Source organism: Berghia stephanieae, chromosome 9 (genome assembly GCF_034508935.2).
Source record: "Berghia stephanieae isolate SIO BIC M18660-M18661 chromosome 9, UCSD_Bste_1.3, whole genome shotgun sequence".
NCBI lineage: Eukaryota > Metazoa > Mollusca > Gastropoda > Nudibranchia > Aeolidiidae > Berghia > Berghia stephanieae.
Genome location: NC_088368.1, coordinates 45,941,057 through 45,965,334, shown reverse-complemented (window position 1 = coordinate 45,965,334; position 24,278 = coordinate 45,941,057). Strand labels below are relative to the sequence as shown.

Genomic DNA, 24,278 nt, shown 5'->3' with positions numbered 1-24,278 from the left:
GGGTGCAGAGTGGAATAGCCATTGCACTTCTCACTTCTAACCCAAGGAATTCAAGCCCTGCTGTCAGGATCTTGCTTTTTTCTTTTCTTTTTTTTTCCTTGAGGAAGCCACTTAGCCCCGATTGTCCTTTGTGGCATTGCACTGCACCTGATGCCTGGATTGACTCAGCCTTTTCTCAAGACAGACACAGAGCTGCCAACCCCATTTGATTAGAATGTGTACAATGGGACCTCAAAATGGGGGAGATTTCATCAAAATGGGTACAATCCTGAAATCGACGGAAACTAACCATTGTGAAAGCAAGAGGAAGGTATAATTACATAAAGTCACACCGCACAAGCTCAATTGCAGCAACAATGATGTTCCCAAGACTATTATCCAATCCTTTCAGAATTCTACCTCCCAGCACGAAGATCATAATTGGTCAAAAAATATATGAACATCCACTTGGTCACCAAGGTTTCTCAATGGGCTAGTAATAATATGAATTACAACTTAAGAAAACTGAAGTGACTCGGTACACTGAAAATGGGTACAATCTTGGGGGAAATGCGTACAAGCGGACAATCGCTGAAAATGCGTACAATTCCGCATTTTTTGCAGTAGGTTGGCAGCTCTGCAGACACTGGAAAAGAGTTTCCTCTTGGGATCATGTGTGAAACTTCAGGGGGAATCAATTTGCCTGAAAGATGGACGACGACCACCAAAGCCAGTTTCCCTGGAAGAGATGCTCATTCAAAACAAGTACCCACCATCTTAAAACTTGATTGTCTTACAACAGGAGTCAAAATGTTGGCAGTCGGACATTATTATAACTAAAATACTGGCATATATGGCGACAAACTTTTGCCCATGTTTGGGATAAATAGAGGGAATTTTGCTTATCGACTTATTTTAATGATATAAGAAATCCATACCTCTTTTCCATCTTTAATGCGTTGACGAGAGTCCTCCTTGTCTTCATCTTTTTTGCCATAGATCTCAGCATTCTGGAAATTAATAGTTGAAACGGAAAGGAATTCTACATCTTATTTCCTGTGACAAAAGCCAAACTGTGCTGTTAAAGTAATTTTTAATATTACGAACATAGATGCACACAACAAACTCTTATCACAGAATATGGGGGGGGGGGGGGGGGGATCTGACTAAGTTTTCCGGGCCAAAAAATGGGTATCTTTTTTCTAGAACAGAAAAAACAGCGCCAAGAAAAAGGAAGAATATGGGAGAGCCAAAAAAATTCTAGATTTACAACTAAAAGCTCAAGAGACAAAGTAAGATTTCAAATCTGACGTGCACCTATCCCGGGTGGCCAATGCAGGAGGCCAAAATTGACTTTTACCCAAACACACAACCCGACACATTTCTGAGTGCCAAACTCATTGACTTTTACCCAAACACACAAACCGACACATTTCTGAGTGCCAAACTCATTGACTTTTACCCAAACACACAAACCGACACATTTCTGAGTGCCAAACTCATTGACTTTTACCCAAATACACAAACCGACACATTTCTGAGTGCCAAACTCATTGACTTTTACCCAAATACACAAACCGACACATTTCTGAGTGCCAAACTCATTGACTTTTACCCAAATACACAAACCGACACATTTCTGAGTGCCAAACTCATTGACTTTTACCCAAATACACAAACCGACACATTTCTGAGTGCCAAACTCATTGACTTTTACCCAAATACACAAACCGACACATTTCTGAGTGCCAAACTCATTGACTTTTACCCAAATACACAAACCGACACATTTCTGAGTGCCAAACTCCAGTAAAAAGACATTAAGTACCTACTTTTTTCTGATGGAAAATATACTGAGGGTTTTATAACATACTGATTCCCGTAAATGTACGGAAAATTAGCAACCTTGCAAATCCAGTAATACGGCCTACTTCAAACTCATGTGCTTCAATTTTTCTTTTACATGGATTCCATAAGATGGCCAAAAAACTGGTCCTGGACAAGATATCTTCCATACTAACACACCAGGTTCTTGTTCCACATTTCTCCTAACCAATGCAACCTTACTCCCTCCTCCATCCACCCTTTTAGTTGACAATAATAGCCCTTTTGGTATTGTTTTCAGTTTTAAAATGCCCATGGGTTACAGTTCTTGTCCCATCAGCTAGATAGCAAAGGACAACGGAGTAAGCAATTGGGCACCATCATGCCAAAGCAAATCACAACAATGGCATGGCAGTTCAGTCCCCTGATATTTCACCATGAAAATGCAGTGATTACATCATTTGGCCACGTGGGATTTTACAGATTTTTTGGGACTCATGAACGGCCGATCTCCAATGGATACACGCTACATGGAAGACGTTCCATAAAACAAACTCCTCATATTCCACAAAGCACAAAACAGAAAACTCGAAATTCCAACTTGCCGTTTGAAATGGAACAACAATAATACAAGAAACTCAGCATTTAATTTTGAAATCTCCCACTCAAGAACAAACCATCATCTTTACTCTTTCTTCCCTTCCACCATCCGACTTTGGAACTCCCTACCAGCCAATTGTAAACAAGCCCTTTCGACTGATGACTTCAAAAAATTCCTCCCTGCTTCCATCTAAAACCCTTGTTCCTGAAAAATCGGCCATACAATCTTCAGTCTGAAGCTTTGGCCTCAATAGAAGAAGAAGAAGAAGGACTGCTTGAATTCTATGCACTCTATGCTCTATGCGAGGACAAGAGACGCATGCACACAACCAACATGACATTCTCTCTCTAATAACTTTTCCGCCGGTGACGTCACAGACTATGGGTGACGTCCAATCAAGGGACGCTACTCTGAAGCAACATTTTTTGGTTAAAAAGTTGGTATCATACGCATACAAGAGATGTGATTTACAAGGGACAAAAATTTTTGTCTCACAAAACAATATACATTTGACTGTTTTCTTCTCAGCGGATGCCTTTGATCTGGGACGTGGCAAAATCAAGTAACCCCATTCTAAGACGAGGACAGAGAGCATCCTGGAAAAGGATAACAGACATAAGGGGATGGAAGGCACAGCAAGATTGACGTTTTTGTTGTTTTTAAGGGTTTTACGGCACTTGAAACACATTGTTTTTATTGTTTTTACGGCGCTGCAACACATTAAGATCATATCAGCGCCAGTGAAAAGGAAGAAAATGGGATAGTAAAAAGTTCTAGAATTACAATTAAAGCACCCAAGAAAAGGTAGGACAAAGGGGAATTGGTTCAAATAGGGAACAGATGTAGATTCCAAGAACACACTGTCAAAGTACTTAGTTTGAGATCACCTAAAAGTCTCATCCAGACACAAGCCCAGGTCCCCACTAAGAGAAATACACTCAATATATAATGCAGTGCATAACAGAGAGATGATTTACAAGGGAAAAAAATATCATCTCCCAAAACTAACTATACATTTGACTGTTTCCCTCTCAGCCAGGGTATCCGGCCAAGGCCAGGAAAAAACCATCTCATTCCAAGTCAAAGACAGAAAACAAGTTGGAAAACAGATATAGGGGGATAGAAGAGACACAGTAAGTCCTGCCCACTATGGAGGTCAGGAACTCCACCCAGAACCCCATTCTAAGACAAGGACAGAGAGCAACCTGGAAATGGAAGACAGATGGAAGGCACAGTGAGATGGACCTCTCCACCCATCTGGGAGGTCAAAAGACCTCATCCCATCCACTAATGCTATCGACATATACAATCATTATCATATCTTACTTTCTTGTGTTCATCAGTTTCACGGTGTTCCAAAACTTCGGTAAAGTTGGTAAAATCATGGACTTTACACCATCCGCAACCTTTGCGCACTTGCAAAAGTCTTTGCTGAAAAAGATGGAAAAGAAACAATAAAAAAATGTCTGACATGATCAAATCACTTCAAAACGTTCAGAGCCCAATAAATTCCTGTACAGAAAAGGAACAGCTCATATGCACAGATGACCCCAATAAAAATAGTATCAAAAGAAACACAGACCTGCCAACCCTTCATATTCCAAAAGTGGAATCAGAAAGTCATAAAATAGGAATTTGAGACAGAGAAATAGGAATTTGTCACCAATGGACAATTTCCCTGTTAAAATGACCACACGCTTTGCCATCAAACACATCAAGACAGTGTTCTGACACAGCTGGCAAACTGCCTATCAAATGTGGTAGTAGGTAATGGAATTACTTAGTTTGATATCACCTAAAAGTCTCATCCAGACACAAACACCAGATTCCACAAAGAGGAACACACTCAAATGTTTACAAATCATTTGTTAAAAATAAAAATTAACAATTCAATAGGTAACAGAGATGATTTACAAGAAGACACAGTAAGTGCCTCTCTGCCCACTATGGGAGGCCAGGAACCCCACCCAGATATACTTTTTTTTAAAACCCAACAAATTTAAAGATAATAAAAGCAAATAAAAATGTTTATATACATTAATATAAGTTTCCATCAATTTTTTTTTCTATATAGACAGTCGATACTACTCCTCCAATATGCTTAGTCTTGGAAAAGATACACGTCGTTCTACTCACAGACCATCTAAACCAATTTAAATTTAATTTGATACCAAAAAAAAAGTATATAAAATCTATATCTTCATGTGGTAGAACTGTAGTTTATAATTAAGATAATATAAAATAACATCAACAAAATACCTTGTGAATATTTGAGTAACGGTGCTTCTCCCATGGGATAGCCAAATCATTGTTGCAAATCTTGCAGAAATAATCAGGGTCACGTCTGAAAAAATATATCGTGCAAAAGTGATTTTTTACTTCATAAACACTGGAAAATGAAAACATGGAGAAGAGAAAAAAAACCCGCAAAAAACAAGAAAAAAAAACAAAACAATAATTCAAAGAAAAAAAAACAAACATTTCTAACATTAAGTTTCAAAGCTTAAACAAAATAACTAGAGCATTGAAATATATAAAAACTAGGGCTTTTATATAGAGCAATATCCACTAAATGTGCTCAAAATTCTCTGAAAAGGGTCCCTGACTAACAGCAACACGCAACATGTAGAAAGAGAGCATGACGTATGTTAAGCGATATTACACTTTTTTTCGGACAAGAGACAACGGCCGGGTCCTCATTTTACACCTGTATCAAGCCCAAGGCCTGCCGATCCAAAAGCGAGTGTCATAGCACAAGGCCACATAGCCCCACAAAGACCTACCCTGTATATAATATTTAAACACGTTCATGTCCCATGGTCGTTTCATACCATTTCCTTATCTTATAACAAAATAATCCACAAAGAATAAGGGGGTAAGTCTCCCCACAGTATTCTGGTGATTTGTTACAGTGAATGACGTAATCAGTCGGATGGTGAAAAGGTTTGAACTGAGATATTGTTACAGTCAATGGCCTAATCAGTCGGATGGTGAAAAGGTTTGAACTGAGATATTGTTACAGTCAATGGCCTAATCAGTCGGATGGTGAAAAGGTTTGAACTGAGATATTGTTACAGTGAATGGCCTAATCAGTCGGATGGTGAAAAGGTTTGAACTGAGATATTGTTACAGTGAATGGCCTAATCAGTCGGATGGTGAAAAGGTTTGAACTGAGATATTGTTACAGTGAATGACCTAATCAGTCGGATGGTGAAAAGGTTTGAACTGAGATATTGTTACAGTGAATGGCCTAATCAGTCGGATGGTGAAAAGGTTTGAACTGAGATATTGTTACAGTGAATGGCCTAATCAGTCGGATGGTGAAAAGGTTTGAACTGAGATATTGTTACAGTGAATGACCTAATCAGTCGGATGGTGAAAAGGTTTGAACTGAGATATTGTTACAGTGAATGGCCTAATCAGTCGGATGGTGAAAAGGTTTGAACTGAGATATTGTTACAGTGAATGACCTAATCAGTCGGATGGTGAAAAGGTTTGAACTGAGATATTGTTACAGTGAATGGCCTAATCAGTCGGATGGTGAAAAGGTTTGAACTGAGATATTGTTACAGTGAATGGCCTAATCAGTCGGATGGTGAAAAGGTTTGAACTGAGATATTGTTACAGTGAATGGCCTAATCAGTCGGATGGTGAAAAGGTTTGAACTGAGATATTGTTACAGTGAATGGCCTAATCAGTCGGATGGTGAAAAGGTTTGAACTGAGATATTGTTACAGTGAATGACCTAATCAGTCGGATGGTGAAAAGGTTTGAACTGAGATATTGTTACAGTGAATGACCTAATCAGTCGGATGGTGAAAAGGTTTGAACTGAGATATTGTTACAGTGAATGACCTAATCAGTCGGATGGTGAAAAGGTTTGAACTGAGATATTGTTACAGTGAATGACCTAATCAGTCGGATGGTGAAAAGGTTTGAACTGAGATATTGTTACAGTGAATGACCTAATCAGTCGGATGGTGAAAAGGTTTGAACTGAGATATTGCCAAGTTTAGTTAGGTCTCTTTTTATATCAAATGAGTTCTTGTGATAAATGATTAAATCAACCCTTTTCCTACATCTTCGGCAAATTTCTAAGCTTAATTTCACTTCTAAATATTTTTTAGAGCTAGTCAAGTTGATAATGAAATTTGATAAAAGTTGCTGGATACCTTTGCCATGCATCTGACCATAACTTCATGAAAAATCACACGATTTACTTCAAATAAAGATTAAAATGGTCTGGGGAGCTTATGCTTTCAGAAAACGAAAATAAAAAATGCAAATCCAAAATTTTCACCTTCTGACCGATAATGTCATGCACTAACATATTTTACAGTAGATTACAGAGTGAGTAACCCATGCACATAACTGCACAAGACGCCAACAACAACCGTGGTGTAAAGAAATATTCAAATACCTTATTAGCGCTTTACACAGTGTCCCTGGCCAACAGCAATGTGTAACATGTAGGACATTTAGTGGATATTGCGATATATATATATATATATATATATATATATATATATATATATATATATATATATATATATATATATTGAATCGAATCGTGTTTGATACAAATATGGTACGAAAAGTGCTCGACATGTAGTAATGGAGCGAATTATTATTTTAAAAATATTTACCACAATGTTTGAGTCAGTCTACATTAATGTTTCAGGCTTAATTTGCCATCGTCAGGACTGAGTTGTTTTGTTGACTTGTTATTTCTTGAAGTGGTTCCGGTTTAAAGTTAATTAACAAGAACTTCCGGCGATGTCCCTCCCCCACACACATTTTTAGAGCAATTGAGATGATAAACTATCATTGATACTCTTGCTAACTTCTAGAGAGTGGGAAACTGCACCTATTTGTTCCACCACACATCAAATATCTCACTGTCAGTACATTTGATTGAGGGAAATATAACTTTTTAAAAAAGAGGAAATTCCTCCCCTGACTCAAAAATCGCGGATTTCCACGAATCCGAAGAAAACCATCAGCATTTATTTATTTATTTAAGGCCAAATACTGAATGCAACGAAACTGATTTTAAATACACACCCTCCCTTGCGTTCAATATTCCTCAAATGCTCCTCGGCCTTCAGTCTGAAATTCATCTGAGACGAATTGACATGGTGGACAGAGGCAATGCTCTCCATACGATTCTTGTGTTTCAACCCGTTGAGATGACGCTGGAAGCTTTCCTCATCGTAAACAGACACGGAGCAAACATGGCAGTACAGGTTGTTTCCGTCTTTGTCCTTGTTGCTGTCATCCTACAGAATGACAATGAGCAGATGATCACAATCCTCTAGGTGGATACTTATTTGTTTAGGAGTCAAATCATTCAAAGCATTACAATGCTAAAATAAATTTTAAAAACAATATCAAAGCTATCATTTTTTTAAAGGAGAAGGTACATGTAAATAAATTTTAATAAACCAGGTATCAAAAGTAAAATTTCATTTTGTTTATTTTATTATTTGTTTAGGAGTAAAATCATGCAAAACATAACGCTAAAATTATTTTTTTAAAAAAACAATAACAAAGCTAATTTTTTAAAAAAAGGAGAATGTACATGTAAATAAATTTCAACAAAATCAAATGAGAAGATGCCCAGAAACGTTGACATAGTCACATCGAATACTTACATCATCTTCTGTAGGCTCAGCTGGGTCATAATCTTCACCTTGCTTTTTTCTGTCTTTATCTATACAAAGCACAGCACAAATCATCAAATTATGTGACACGGGAAATGGGATGCAAATGAATAACTACACACTTTAGTGAGACTACATTAAGTATTCCTGGATGTGTGTGTGTGCGTGTGTGTGTGTGTGTGTGTGTGTGTGTATCTTGTCCGTGTTTTAACCAGCTCCTCTAGAATTTTCAGTAAGGCTCTGTCTTGACCCCCCCCCCCCCCCCCCCCCCCCCCCATTTGACCTCTCCTCTCAGTCGGTCTCTTGCCTAATCATAGCAAAGTGAGTGCAACTCACTCGTTTCAGTTGCCGAACCTTACAGGAATTGAACACGAACGTATTACCTCAGAATTACAAATTTCTTCCAATTTCCTACCATCAAAGTGAAACAACACAGAGTTTCTTTATAATTGTTTTAGTACACCTTTGGATGATCAGTACTCACTTAATAAATGTTTGAAAAGTAATATAAACGTTTTAGGTTACACTGCTGGTATACTTCATGTGTTTGAGTCAATTAGAGAAATGTATTGGTCTATGACAAACTAATTATTCACAAACAGGAGAGGAAATTGAATGCTCTCAGTATACAGTCTTACGCAATTCTACAAACAAAATATAAATCAATGGCAAAACGTTCAGACTTACTTACTTATCCAAACCAGCGACCAGCTGAGCTCTAGCCCTATGGTCTTGTGTCATGAAACGTTCAGACTTACTTACTTATCCAAACCAGTGACCAGCTGAGGTCTAGCCCTACGGTCTTGTGTTGTGAAACGTTCAGACTTACTTACTTTTCCAAACCAGTGACCAGCTGAGGTCTAGCCCTACGGTCTTGTGTTGTGAAACGTTCAGACTTACTTACTTTTCCAAACCAGTGACCAGCTGAGGTCTAGCCCTACAGTCTTGCGTCATGAAACGTTCAGACTTACTTACTTATCCAAAACCAGTGACCAGCTGAGCTCTAGCCCTATGGTCTTGTGTCATGAAACGTTCAGACTTACTTACTTACTTATCCAAAACCAGTGACCAGCTGAGGTCTAGCCCTACAGTCTTGTGTCATGAAACGTTCAGACTTACTTACTTATCCAAAACCAGTGACCAGCTGAGCTCTAGCCCTACGGTCTTGTGTCATGAAACGTTCAGACTTAAAACCAACCGTTCTTTCCTCTTTTCCAATGACACTTTTATTTCCCATTGCATTATAGTACAATGAAAACAAGTACATATTTTAAAAACAAACCGTGCTCAGATGAGATATAATATTGCTATTGGTTTCTAATTATATTACACCTCAAAGCTCATCATGTGACCAAATAAAAACAAAAACAACATTTGAAGAGAAAATATAAATTATAATGAATCAATGAAACATAAAATCAAATAGACTTTAAAAAATATAAATACTAATACTAATGATAATAATAATAATAATAATAATAATAATAATAATAATAATAATAATAATAATAATAATAATAATAATAATAATAATAATAATAATAATAATAATAATGATAATGATGATGATAATAATAAAAATAAAAATAACAATAACAATAATGATGATAATAATAATAATAATAATAATAATAAATAATAATAATAATAATAATAATAATATCAATAATCCAAGGAAAATATTGACTGGTAATCTTTAAGAGACACCAGAAAGCAAATGCTGAAATGGTCGTCAAAGTCACGACCCACAAAGTCTTACATGTGAAATCTGACTCGAACAGTCAGTCTCTATTTCTCATTGTAAATAATGAAACAAAAACAGTTGGACAAACAGGTGACCGCCTCTTCCCATCTATTTCTATAAGACAAATGTCAGAACACAAATGAACAACAGACTTTTTTTTTAGATTCACGAAGAACAAGAGAATAAATGGAGATAAAAGTGGTAAAGTATGAAGATACAGCATTAGAAGCAGGTGAACCAAAAGACTGCTTCATAATCAAATAATAAAGAGATGGATACAGAATGAGAGAGAGAGGGAGAGAGAGAGAGTTTCGGTTAACTTACAGAATGAATCAGAATCAGTCTATTATAATGTAAAGAAAATACAACCGAGGCAATAATATGCAAACAAGTACACAGAAGAAACGAAAGAATGATTTCAATTGGTTGAAGTTCACCGAAACAGTTCTCTCTGAATTAAAAAAAAAATGAAAGTCAAATGTTAAGATTCCAAAGAGTTTCAAAGGTATCTTAACCAGAGAATGGCCAGAAAGAAAGAAGAATGGACGTGTATGGAAGAATTTACCTGAATCCCGTCGACTGCGATCTCTATCCTGGCCACTGCGGTTGATATTACCATGAGAACGGTCCCTTTCACCACGCTTCAGTTGAGTGGAAGAAATAAACAGCCGAAATGCACAAGATGGGAAGAAAAAATGGTGGATGGCATAAAAGAAATGGAAATAAATGACAAGTGAAATCCTCGTACAGATTTATTCTCCGAGAGAATAGAGGGTGATGAGGACAAAATAATGCAGGAGAGAACAAATTCATTTATTGATAAGAAGGGAAGCAATATTTGGAATGATAATTCAGAAAAATTAAACTAATAAAGCTTTGATTGTGAGGATTGAGAACAACCAGCATGAGTTTTCCGTCCATTTCTGTAGAGCTTGCTGTAAGAAGATGAAACCTTTAACAAATGACAAGGCAATAAAGTAAAAGAAATCCCATAAACAGGGATTAATGTTTGGAGACAATAGACATAACACTACAAAGAATCAGGGAAAAAATAACAAACTAGAAACATCAGATTTGTTTACAAAAAAAGCATAAGTTTGAGATTAAGTGTCGAGACTAAAGAAATAAAAGGAAAATTCAAATAATGCTAAATTACTAAAGCAGTGAAAGATTTTTCACAAAATAAAAATTGAAATTAAATATAAACCTTGAAATTAAGATGACAAAAATAATTTTAAAAGAAAGAGAATGAGTGAGACGAATTTGTATAGTAAAAATACAATCTAAAGTTGAAATGACTTGGGAATATCTGGAGGTACAGCTGCTGCCAAATTCACCTGCTCTTGAAAATTGAAGTTTGATGAATATGAAAAGAGTTTGATCTTGATGAAAATCGGGTGAAGAAGAAGCAGACGTGAGGGGGAGGGGGAAAATGGACAATACTAAGTAAAGAAACTAGTATCTCTGCATGAGTAGAAAATCGGGAGAAAAAATACATGATGGCCACAGGAAAAAAACAAAACAACTTCTGTCAAAAAAAAATTGAGCTTTTATATAGCGCAATATCCACTAAACTTGCTCAAATCGCTTTACAAGAGGTCCCTGACCAACAGCAACACGTAACACGTAGAACGAGAGATGACGCCTGTTAGGCAATATTACAATTTTTTCGGACAAAGACAACACTGTTAACGGCCAGGTACTCATTTTACACCTGAGTACGGTGAGAGAATGTGAGTAAAGAGTCTTTTCCAAGGACTCAACTATGCGCCGAGCGAGCGAGGCTCGAATTCAGGACCTTCCGATCCGAAAAGAAGTGCCATACCACTAGACCACATAGCCATACCATGTATTTCTTATCTAAATTTTCTGAAAACAATTCTCAGAGACACTAAAGTCTTTTTTCTCAATATTCTCCATTATCGTAACCTGGGAGGGAGATAACCATTCCTGCCAAACTGATTGATTGAGGCAAATCAAAAATGGAATCCAATGGCATGGAAAAATCTGGAAAAAAATGTATGGAAATATCTCGCAGAATGATTGAAGAGTAGAAAATGGAATGAATTAAATAAGAAATCATTGAAGGTGCGTGGAATCAAAAGTAAATAAGATAAATTGAATCTAGACAATGTGTGGAATCAAAAGTAAATAAGATAAATTGAATCTAGACAATGTGTGGAATCAAAAGTAAATAAGATAAATTGAATCTAGACAATGCGTGGAATCAAAAGTAAATAAGATAAATTGAATCTAGACAATGTGTGGAATCAAAAGTAAATAAGATAAATTGAATCTAGACAATGTGTGGAATCAAAAGTAAATAAGATAAATTGAATCTAGACAATGTGTGGAATCAAAAGTAAATAAGATAAATTGAATCTAGACAATGTGTGGAATCAAAAGTAAATAAGATAAATTGAATCTAGACAATGTGTGGAATCAAAAGTAAATAAGATAAATTGAATCTAGACAATGTGTGGAATCAAAAGTAAATAAGATAAATTGAATCTACACAATGTGTGGAATCAAAAGTAAATAAGATAAATTGAATTTAGACAAAATGAGAGAGGAAAAATGCAGTATGTCATTGAAAAAAAGTGCAGAACAAGAGTGAATATCAAATTGTCTTGACAGCCAACTCCAGTTGACGAATTGGGTAAGACAAGTAAATCACGACACGGGTCAAACTTCTGAATAAAAAGAAATCTGTTCAAAAGAAAAATGTCAAATGAGTATCAAGACGTATTTCATGAAGTGAAGCAATACTTCTGTCAGAAACTGTACAAAATCATCACTTTGCCATTCAAATGGTTTAAGCCTACAAGCCAAAAATATTTTAGGAAATATTGTGAGATAATAACCCTACCAAAACGGATTCAAAAGAGCACATTACCCAGGACTGCTGCGTTGTGAATGACTCGGGTTGGTACTCCCAGCTATTCAAAGTTGAGCTCCTTCTGTGAGTATAAAACACTGTCAGAGTTATTCACCACTAAACTGATAAAAGTAGCCTGAAAAAAAACAAAAAAAAAACTCACCCCCCAAGAATCTCTCCTTCCTCGTTTTTCATCATGATCTCTTCTCAGTTGACCACCGCTTCGCTTCCTGTCATTCCGCATTCCTCCCATGCCACCACCCATACCCCCAAGGGCATACGCATCTGCTGCTGCTGTTGCTGGAGAAAATGCATCCCGCCAGCCAGGGCACCGAGGCCACTAAAGTCGGCGCCGGCACCTCCAAACCCAGAATTCATCAGCTGTTGTTGCTGAAGAAGGGACTGTGCTAAGGCAAGTTGGGTGTCCCTGAGACCCAAAGGATTAGCACCCATCATTGGTCCTGGACCACCAGCTGGGGGACCCTCTCCTAGCAAACCATCTGTGCACAAAATTTTATTTTTTTAATTAAATTTAAAAGGAAAAAAAAATATATATATATATATATATTTTTTTTTTTTGTGTTATATATATATATATATATATATATATATATATATATGAGCCAAGGTCAAAAGGTGCCCGCCTGATACCAGTGTTAAGAAAATTTGATTTTTACTTAATTATGGGCTTTTTTCATTGGGTTAATGCTTGTAATCAATGGATAATATGAAGAAGAGATAAAATGAGATAGCTCAACATACTCTGTTCAACAGAGTATGAAATAAACAACTTGAAAGTGAAATTTGAATGCTGTTTGGCATGTGCTTAAAACGAGGTCAACGCATCACCTTTTTAGAAATCATGTAGAAATTAAATGTGATGTTTTAGCTCACGTGATTGAAATTTGACTGATAGTATAAAGTCAAAATTTACGTTTAAACGCAATTGCAGTATATTACATATCTGAATAAGTTTCATATAGAGTTCTTAAAAAGTTGGTGTTGCTTGTGACCTTTGGTGTCATCAAACACAGCACAATACTAAGACTCGACACGAAACTTTAAAGCTCATGTTTAATTTTTATAAAATGTTTTATTATGAGAAAAAAGCATAGATTTACTATCTGAACTCAAATCTTGGAGTAAATGTATACCGTTTTACCGATATTGAGGTTTATTGGTTTTGGTGTCATTTGTCACAAGCAACACGACATGCGTGAACACGTGGAAGTTTGTTTCGTTAAATGGCGATTCGCAATTTTGATCCACCCTTCTTACTAGTCTTTGAAGTGCAGCACTTTCATTTGCCTTTCCAGCGTGGCTCCAGGGAGAAAAGGTAAGTTGAACTTTGGTGTCATCGCTATTTTACATTGTCACAAGCAACACTTTATATTGGATATTACAAAGTGCCACCAAAAAATTATATTTTCAGCTGTTATTCTATTTACAAATATGATATTATGACATCTCACATAAGACTGTGATTTTGACACAATTAATTGTTTCCTTGTAATTCTAATTTTTTATGTTTCAGGGTTGTATCAATCAAGAAAAAGACAAAACTCAAGCTTTTGACGAATCCAGATAAATAGAAGGGTTGTCAAGAAATGTGATTTGATTTACTATTAACACACTAAATTACTACAAACTAGCAGATTTGAGCAGTAGGGTGGATGTTACGGTATGGTTACATGAATTCATTACCATGGCTGGTATTTATCTAGTGTTTGTGTGACTCCTGGTACTTTTTGTGACCATTGGTGCCATTGCTTAAAATGTCACAGGTGACACTTAAGTTTGAAGTTTCTAATGTATTTCTGTTTTCATGTTCTTCAAAGCTTGAAATGTCATTGAATTACATTTTAACAGGCTTTTTTACATGTGTTCAGTTGATATTCTTGATTTATTGAGGCAAAATTGCGTTCTGGTGCCGATTTTGACCAAAGTAATAGCAACAATGGTATTACTAATTTCTAAGTATATATCCAATTTAGAAGTATTCAATTTCTTATAATAATATTGAATTTCATTTTAGAGTAGGTTATTGTGCTTTTTCGACTGAAAATAATGATATATTATGGAAGAAAGTGTGATTTGGTGTTGCTTGTGACATAAGTAATGGTGTCACACGGTGTTATGTCACGTCACATTCAGATGCTCTAATTTCCATGTATATTTTTATTTTTGAAGTCTTTGGTTTCTGAAATATTATTAAATTCCATATTTAACTGTGGTTATTACACTGGTTTGACTGAAATTAATGATATATTGTCGAAATTGCAATTTGGTATTGCTTGTGACATAAGTAATGGTGTCATCGGTCTAATGTCACAAGTGACACAATGTCGCTAAAAAAGATATGCTTTGGTCATATTATTTCCCAACATTTTATTCCAAAAGTTTCTGAACATTGCAGGTAATAAGCATATGCAATATTGTTGTTGTTGTTAATGTACAAACATTTTTATGAAATAATATATTTGCATTCTATGTTGCTTGTGACCGATGACACCAAAAAGCAACATTTTCTCCAATAGTTGGTAATATTATTGTACTATGATTGTTGTTGATTGTGTCTTTTTGTCTATAACTTACTAAATAAAGTTTGATACTCAACAAAAATCATTTGGTTATTGGGTTTTTTGTCTCATTTTGGTGTCACCGGTCACAGGTGACACCAGCAATCTATAGGTATTGTTGACGATATTATGCTGCCTTAGACCTTAAAGTTATCTAAAGGGCCTTTGATTCATGAAGTACAGGGTTTTTGCTACACATATAGCAACATAAATGGACTATTATGTCACTTTTATTTTGAGAAAAAAAATTGGCACCTTTTGACCTTGGCTCATATATATATATATATATATGAGTGTTGGTGGGTACTCGTAGGTACGAAAGTGCTCGATAATGATGATTAGAGCTAATATAAAATATAAATTGTTACTCACTTATATATGGATATAGATGAACGTTTCTGTTCTGTGGCTTTCGTCCACGTCTTCAATCGGCATAATGTCCGAAGAAAAATACGGAATAAATTTTTTTCTTCGGACATTTTGGCGACTGAAGACGTGAACGAAAGCCACAGAAACGTACGTCTTGGCCATATATAAGGGAGTGACAATTTATATTTGATATATATATATATATATATATATATATATAAATTATAAAAAGTGAAAGATTGATTGAATAATTTGAGTGAAAAAAAAAGTAAATTGAAATTTAATCCAAGAATTTCATCTCTAATCAAGAATCCAAAAGGATGAAAATCAGAGATTTTGAACAACCAATTCAAATTATAATTTCCCAAATGCGAAGCCAGGAAAAACAATTTTAACAAACATTTTGTCATAAAAAACGTGAAAAGAAAGCAAACATTAGAAGTAATCTACATGGCTAGACAAGGAAAATATAAAACTCAACATTTTAAAAAATCAATGATTTCAAGTCCAGGCCTGTAAATGGTTGGTGAAAAAAATTGTCGGAACTTTTTGAACACGCGAAAATAGACACAACAGGACAAACATATGGATTAATGAATACACACAACACAGATATGATGACATGTCGATTGACTTGTCAAATCATGTCACTTTTCCCTATTTATTTATAATTATAATGAGGTCCTTATTTTATGGTACAAAAAAAAAATCCCAATTATTTGAGGGCCCAGGAGTTAGTTGAAAAATGAAAGGAAGAGAACAATTCCTACCCTTTTGAAGGATATGTATCTCGTGCTTGACACGGGAAGCTGCCTATCTTCGCTCCTGTTTTGTTTTTGTTTTGTTTTTAAGGGTTTTACGGCGCTTGCAACACATTAAGGTCATATCAGCGCCAGTAAAAAGGAAGAAAATGGGATAGTAAAAAGTTCTAGAATTACAATTAAAGCACCCAAGAAAAAGTAAGACAAAGGGGAACTGGGAACAAATAGGGATCAGATGTAGATTCCAAGAGCACACTATCAAAGTACTTAGTCTGAGATCACCTAAAAGTCTCATCCAGACACAAGCACTGGTCCCAACTAAGAGGAATACACTCAAATGTTTACCAATCATATAATATAATATGTAAACTAAACATAATAAAATACATAACAGAGAGATGATTTACAAAGAAAAAAATATCATCTCCCAAAACTATAACAATGCATTTGACTGTTTCCCTCCCAGCCAGGACAAAACCAAGTAATCTCATTCCAAGACGAAGACAGAAAGCATGTTGGAAAACAGATATAAGGGGATAGAAGACACGGTATGTACCCCCCTACCCACTATGGGAGGTCAGGATCCCCACCCAGCTTCGCTCCTGTTTGTGTTAAATGTTTACGCTGATTCTTTCGTTCATTTGGATTAATTCTTATAGAAGAAGAAAAAGAAGAAGAAGAAGAAGAAGAAGAAGAAGAAGAAGAAGAAGAAGAAGAAGAAGAAGAAGAAGAAGAAGAAGAAGAAGAAGAAGAAGAAGAAGAAGAAGAAGAAGAAGAAAAGAAGAAGAAGAAGAAAAAAGAAGAAGAAGAAAGAAGAAGAAGAAGAAGAAGAAGAAGAAGAAGAAGAAGAAGAAGAAGAAGAAGAAGAAGAAGAAGAAGAAGAAGAAGAAGAAGAAGAAGAAAAGGAGGTGGTGCCGTTGTGTGAGAGCTTCCGAAGAAGAATATATATTTCGAAGAAAAATAATTATTTCGCATTATTTTTTTTTCGTCTCACCTCCAGACAGAACCAATAAATCACATGGAAAAAGGATTGAGACACGGAGAAATGCATGTGTGTTGGTAGCAAAATAGAGAGAAACCTTCTGGTCCGAGAAGCTCCGACACACTTCTCTGTGTGTGCGTTATTTACTGACTAGGTGTGTGTTCGACGACTCGCGCAAACTTCGCGACCCTTTCTCACTGGCTGTGGCACAGTAGCCAGGCAGTGAGTACATCCACGTCTAGCGGAGTGTGTAGGTGGCATGATAATATCATAGTTAACTGATAGACGGCCTAGTTTTGATTTGTCTTTGATGCGACAAATAAAAAGTTGTTTTTTTGTTGTTTTTTTAAGTCGGCATTTAGTAAAATCTGATTTTTTTAAGGAACGAAATAAAAGTCTTTTATTTTTTTTAAATTGGTTTTGCTCTTTGACGTTACGTATTTTATTTTTACTAATAATTTTTTTTTTTTAAAATATTAGCACTTATAGAGCAAAATCGTACTGGCGGAAATCCGACAATAGTCGGAAGATTTACAGGCCTGCAAGTAGTATTACGTTCAGTTGAAAAGCTGTACTTTACCTCCAAGACCAAACCCACCACGACCACCCCGACTGTCCCTCATATTCCTGTGGTCTCTTTGTCTGTTCCTATTCATTGTGTAATCTGCAATCAGAGAGAAAAACAAACAAGGCAATTATAATAATAATTTCATTTATAGGTAGTTCGAAGATGACGTCACTCAGGTCTTTGTTTTTGTTTTTTGCCACCCGCGTTTATGAGTAATGCTCACTGAATTGTATTAACCCAACTATAAACGTTCATGGATACACACAATTTTGTGTGTTGGTCCGTTATACTTCCGGATGGCAATGTTTTGAGCTTCTTAGCCAAGCGCATAATATCTATACAACACAGTGTGTATGATGTTTTGTTTGTTTTTAAGGGTTTTATGGCACTTGCAACACATTATGGTCATATCAGTGCCAGTAAAAAGGAAGAAAATGGGATAGTAAAAAGTTCTCGAATTACAATTAAAGCACAAAAGAAAAGGTGAGACAAAGGGGAATTGGTTCAAATAGGGAACAGATGTAGATTCCAAGAGCACATCGTCAAAGTACTTAGTTCGAGATCACCTAAAAGTCTCATCCAGACACAAGCACAGGTCCCCACTAAGAGGAATACAGTCAAATGTTTACACATCATATAATATAATATGTAAACTAAACATAATATAATGCATAAAAGAGAGATGATTTACATCTGCAGTGCAGATCATGAGATCCTTTTTTTTTTCCTGTGGGACGTAATGCGAACAGAGTGGGAAGAAGTAGAATTGATAGAAGAAAAGTTCAGAAGAATTCTGTTTTGGATATCAGACTGACATAGCCGATACTGATACCCCTAGTTTGGATTTCAGAAGCATTGTTACTTAACTAAAACTATCACTGTCTTCTATTTTGTCCTGATTTTAACGGACATCGTGTAAAGTATGCTGTCAAAACATATATTTTACTTTACAGGGTGGTGTCCAGCAAAATTTCACAGTCAAATTTATCACCAGAAACAAAATTTATGATCCAGAAAATTAAAATATTTTCTTCCGAAATCAATGGTTTTTATGATCAAATTACATTTACCTCAGCATCAATTTTCTATAAAAACCAATTTCCAACAACTTTATACCATTTTTTCACGAGTCATTATGTGCTTGTGTGTGTTTGATTATGAGACAGAGAGTGAGAGGGAGGGGGTAAATATAATATAATATTTAGAAATACTTCTTTCAATAATGTCTCTTTGACTTTGATTGATTTGCCAGTTTCAATGCGTAAAATAAAAAGTAGTCAAAGAAGTATTGGTAGTTTTAATTGTGTTAATAAAGCAGTAGTAGTATTGGTTAACAGTTGTGGTGTGGTGGTGGTAGTAGTAGTAGTAGTAGTAGTAGTAGTAGTAGTAGTAGTAGTAGTAGTAGTAGTAGTAGTAGTAGTAGTAATAGTAGAATTGACATCTCCAGACATAAAAAGACATTGCAAGACACCCACTTTTTTTTATGATGTTCAGTATATCTTTCTTTAAAACAAAGGAAATCCAACTTTTCTTTTTTTAAAATCTATCGGGCATTATTTAAACTTGGTGGAGATTTGCCACTTCGTTCTTCTGTTTATTTTTTTTCTGGTGAATCTGATGTTTGGATCCGAAAACAACAGTAATTTATTTTTGTTTTGATACGATTTTAACTCCTCTTGGAATTTGTGACAAGACATAAAATTTTTAAAACAAAAATGCCGACGAGTGTAGACTCAAATCTTTCCACAGCGATTGACAAGGAATGAATGATTGGAAGAGTGTGATGAGATTCGTATGCTTGCAAATCAAGACTCGACTGAAATCACCGCATGCACCGGAAGAGTTCCAATTTGACACCTTGGTAATTGACGAACCGTCAACTACCAGGACCCACTCCTTGGCAATTGACACTTGCTAATACTAATAATTAAAGTAGACTTAATTGATGGACTTTTGAATTTTCCATGGTAATAATGATGAACGCCTCGCTGTGATTGTGACAATGGCTTTTTCCATTTCATAATAATACTACAGCTACAGCCACAAAAGATCCATGCTGAAAATACTAGTTGAAGGAGATGGTTCCCCCAGGAGCTTTTACGGAATTTCTCTCAAATGACAGCCAACATTTATACACGGTAACCTTGAATATGGCCTTTAATGGGTTAAATTGTATTGTTTGATTTTTTTTTAAATAACACACACACACGCACACACACACACACACACACACAGAGCGAGGTCTATCCATTGCTTGTATTGTAGCCGCAAACCAGTTACCGGAGCTGCCGTGTAGGTAGATCCTGAGGCTAGGTGCCCGGTTACCATGTACGTAGATACTGCCTTCTGATAATGAAGCTGAGAGCCATCGAATAATTGAATAATTAAAATGACGTTCAATGACAATTAAATGAAGATACACTACATTGACCATTATCAATACTGTTGGGGAGGCCTTCCGAAAGCTCATACTGCCATACAGCCCCAGTATTCTTGTTCTAGTGTGGGGGAGACTTTTTATTATTTTTTTTTAAGTTTCCCCCCTCCCAAAACATTATAAAAACGAAGTGGCAATTCGGACCCGAGTCTGAATTGCTTCCCGTGGCAATTCGGACTCCTGCCACAATGCGCCTGCGCAATCACAGGAAGTGTCGGAAGTGGAAACTGGGGCGAAAGTGAAGCGTCGTAGGGTGGGGGGGGGGGGGGGGGAGAAGCTGCTCGTTCTCAGTTGTCAGTTGTCAGTCGGTAGGAGGGCGAGTGAGCGAGCAAGTCACGTTTTAGAACTCCCGAAGGTGACTGCCTTCAAAAGCGGTGATCTATTATTCCCTTTTTAATTGTTATTCTAGAACTTTTTGCTATCCAATTTCTCCATTTTTACTGGCGCTGATATGACCTAAATGTGTTGCAAGCTCCTTAAAAAACAAAACATAGATCTAAATAATCGTGGTCTTTGGGAGATTACAATTGTAACAATCAATTTGCCCTCGCATAGAAAAAGGAGTGTCTTTGTGTAATGATTGGAAGATTTATTTGATTTGCCATGAGCGTGTTGCAAAAGATACATGAATGACATATCTACATTATATATTTTGCCATTGGCGGCCGCGAAAAAGTGCAATATGACTTTGGGCAATGTGCGTTTTATTTAAAAGGCAGTATAGGTCGGGCTTTGACAAAAGGCAGTGTCTTAATTCTTTTTTAATTAAAAAAATATGCTGTTTTATTTCTATATATAAAAATAGAGGCGATTCTTGGCAGCAAGCCATGCAATAGAGCCCCGCCACTGGGGTAGGGGCAGAGTACTGTCTAATACTAATATTATTAGATAATACTGGACTAGGTACCTAAATAAAATAAACACTGGTTGAATACGGAAAGAAAATGATCAACTGGTAATGGGATTGGTGGGGGGGTAACCCACAAACGACCGAGGCGCTGGACCCAGGGGAGAACATGGTGATACGAGATCAAAGAGAAAAAGCCGCCGGCTCTTGGGTTGTGGAAATGATTGTTGGGGGAGGGGAGTGTGTGTGTGTGTGATTATTCTGTTTTTAATGAATCAGAGATACTCACGAGTGTGTGCGTGTGTGTGTTCAGGAAGACCAATACGGTTTCTATAGCTGCAAACGGAATAGTAACTGAGAGTTTCACTAATGATACTAGTGATAAGTTCATCATTCGGGTGCATTGCATTGCAGTATTCCGAATCGAAGAGCCATGGAGTTATTCAGACTCGACCCTGGTCACGGAGTTCTATTCAGTTTAGACTCGAGTCCGAATTGCCACGGGAAGCAATTCAGACTCGGGTGGCAATTCAGACTCGGGTCCGAATTGCCACGGGAAGCAATTCAGACCCGGGTCCGAATAGCCTTTTCCTTATAAAAAACAAGAATAATGGGGATGTAGGAGCTTTCGGAAGGCCTCCCCTACTTTTGACTTTGACTGGAATTGGGGCATTGTCATTAGTAAAGTGAGAGAGGTCCCAGCCACCATCTTGCTTTGTTTACACACAGAGACCAGAGACTGAGTAGAGAAGAGTGAGAGAGAGAAAAAGAGAGAGAGGAGAGAGAGAGAGAGAGAGAGAGAGAGAGAGAGAGAGAGAGAGAGAGAGAGAGATCTGGGGGGATGGAGGGGTGCAATCGAGACTGAAAGTGAAAGGAGGCTAAAGATTGAGAGTCAAGCAGTTGTTTGTTGTATTGTTTGAATTGTACATTGTAATTGTAAGTATGCCCACAAAATCAAAATGGTGGCGTGGGCGTCTCTTCTTGGACTTGGACCGGAGGGTGAATATTAGCTGATTTAACTTAGATCTAGACTTTTAATCAGTTTGTCAATGAAGAAGTGATGCTATCGATGCAGTAAGAGAATAAAACTTACGGCTTATAGTCCCAACTACAATCACCTTAGAATTTTGTAACCGGCTTGTAGGTACTTGCAGTCGAATTTCCTAACGGACACGACAAAACAAAACGGTTGACGTAGTATTGCCAGATAAACGTCTGAGCCAACTCAAAATGCCAAACCAATCTACGACTGCGACATGCAACATTTTTGTCGGTCTGATCACTCAAAATACTCTTAAATCAATGCAAAATATTGTCCATTACGACCATTTTAAAGTCCATTACTATGTTCGGGAAACAGACTTGCTAATATATATATATATATATATATATATATATATATATATATATATATATATATATATATATATATATATACGTTGCATCAGACGAATCAAAAGTTCACCTCGATTTCATTCTTTCAACATCTGATAGCCAGTAAATGTGAAGGGGAAAATCGTAACAATAGTAGCAATAATATTACAATTAAAATATTTTCCAAAATAATTAAATTGAATAGATGTATATGTACAGAATCATTTGAGTTTTTTATCTCTTTTAATTTACTCCCCAAATTAAGAAAAAAAAACGATGTTGAGAATATTATGATTTTTCTTTCAGTTTTTGTTACAGCTTTAGAATGTGTTTTTGTAAGGCGATAAGAAAATCTAAGTGAAATAATAATGACATTTTTCAAAAATTGGGTTTAGAAATGTCAAACTGGTAACAGTTTCGAACTCGTCATTGCTTGTACTGAGTTCTAATTTCCGGTTTACCAGTTGGATTGTGGGTTCTAATGTACTAGATATCACTAGATCGTCAACAAATTCCAAAGGAACTGTGTTTTCAGTCCACCAGTGGACTGAAAACACAGCTGTGTATTCAGTCCACCGGAAATATAAATATTTAAAACGGACCAATTATCGATAATGACGACATTTATATTAAGCCTATTGTAAGGTAGTCATCATCAAAAGTGGATAGGCATAACATTTATGGCAATTTGACGGCTTAATAATATCATTTACAGCGTTTTATTTACTCTCGGAAAGTCTTGAGTGAGAGTTGTTCGAAATCGGGAGCCTGAAATAGATCTCAATTCTCGATTCCATGGTTGCCAGATAGCCATTGGTCTGGCCAATTTGGCCAAAATTGACCACACAGAGAATAATGTTTCTATAAGTAACCTAAAATTGACATTTATCCTATCTATTTTTAATGTTTCCTAGTCCGTTATACTTTTTATGATTACCAAAACCGATGAATTTTCCAAGGAGATCAGAGTTTTAGTATTGTTTGCCCACGTAAAGTTCTATTTGGTCACTTTTCACATCGATCACTGGCCTCGGGCACGCCTGTGTACTCCCTTGGCAAAAAAAAAAATTCTTAATTTTCAAGTTCAACACGTTGACGCCATTCCTGGTGACTCGAGAAGTTTGATCGACTTTTAATTTTGTAAAAAGATGATTTACTTTTACTCACTTTTAAGATTATTATTTTAATTAGAACACAGCGAGGCGTCAAAATGTATTGCCTTGTGTATTTCTTGTACGTAACAATATGAATCCGGAGAAAAACGAACAAACAAAACAAAAACAAACCAAAAAATAAATAAATAAATAAATAAATAAAAGAAAAATAGAGAACATCTTTATAGTTATAGGGTCTTAAATGTGTTTAAGGGTGCGTCAGAGAGAAAAGGGAGGTGGGGGTGGGAGAGATTGGAGATAGAGTATAGATAAATAATAGATAGATAGATAGATAGATAGATAGATAGATAGATAGATAGATAGATAGATAGATAGATAGAAAGAGAGAGATAGATAGAGAGAGAGAGAGAGAGAGAGAGAGAGAGAGAGAGAGAGAGAGAGGGAGAGAAGGACTGCTTTGTAGCTCCTTGTACTCGATTTTTATTTTTTATTTTGGTTCCTATTCTTATTTATAAGGTTACAGCTTGGGACACTTTTGGTGTAGACAATATCGGCGT

The 24,278-nt window shown here is 36.2% G+C and overlaps 1 pseudogene across 1 annotated transcript in view; it reads right to left on the bottom strand.

Annotated features, from left to right (window-relative positions):
• LOC144980330 (uncharacterized) overlaps positions 1 to 22,445 on the bottom strand; it is a 35,755-nt pseudogene extending 13,310 nt beyond the window's left edge. The window contains exons 1-9 of the transcript XR_013646863.1: positions 22,326 to 22,445; positions 17,961 to 18,044; positions 12,853 to 13,189; positions 10,377 to 10,452; positions 8,059 to 8,117; positions 7,469 to 7,683; positions 4,664 to 4,748; positions 3,731 to 3,835; positions 918 to 989 (exon numbers count right to left, since the gene is read on the bottom strand). The product of XR_013646863.1 is annotated as an uncharacterized LOC144980330 (transcript). The remainder of the gene's footprint in view (positions 1 to 917; positions 990 to 3,730; positions 3,836 to 4,663; positions 4,749 to 7,468; positions 7,684 to 8,058; positions 8,118 to 10,376; positions 10,453 to 12,852; positions 13,190 to 17,960; positions 18,045 to 22,325) is intronic.
• Between the last annotated feature and the right edge of the window lie 1,833 nt (positions 22,446 to 24,278).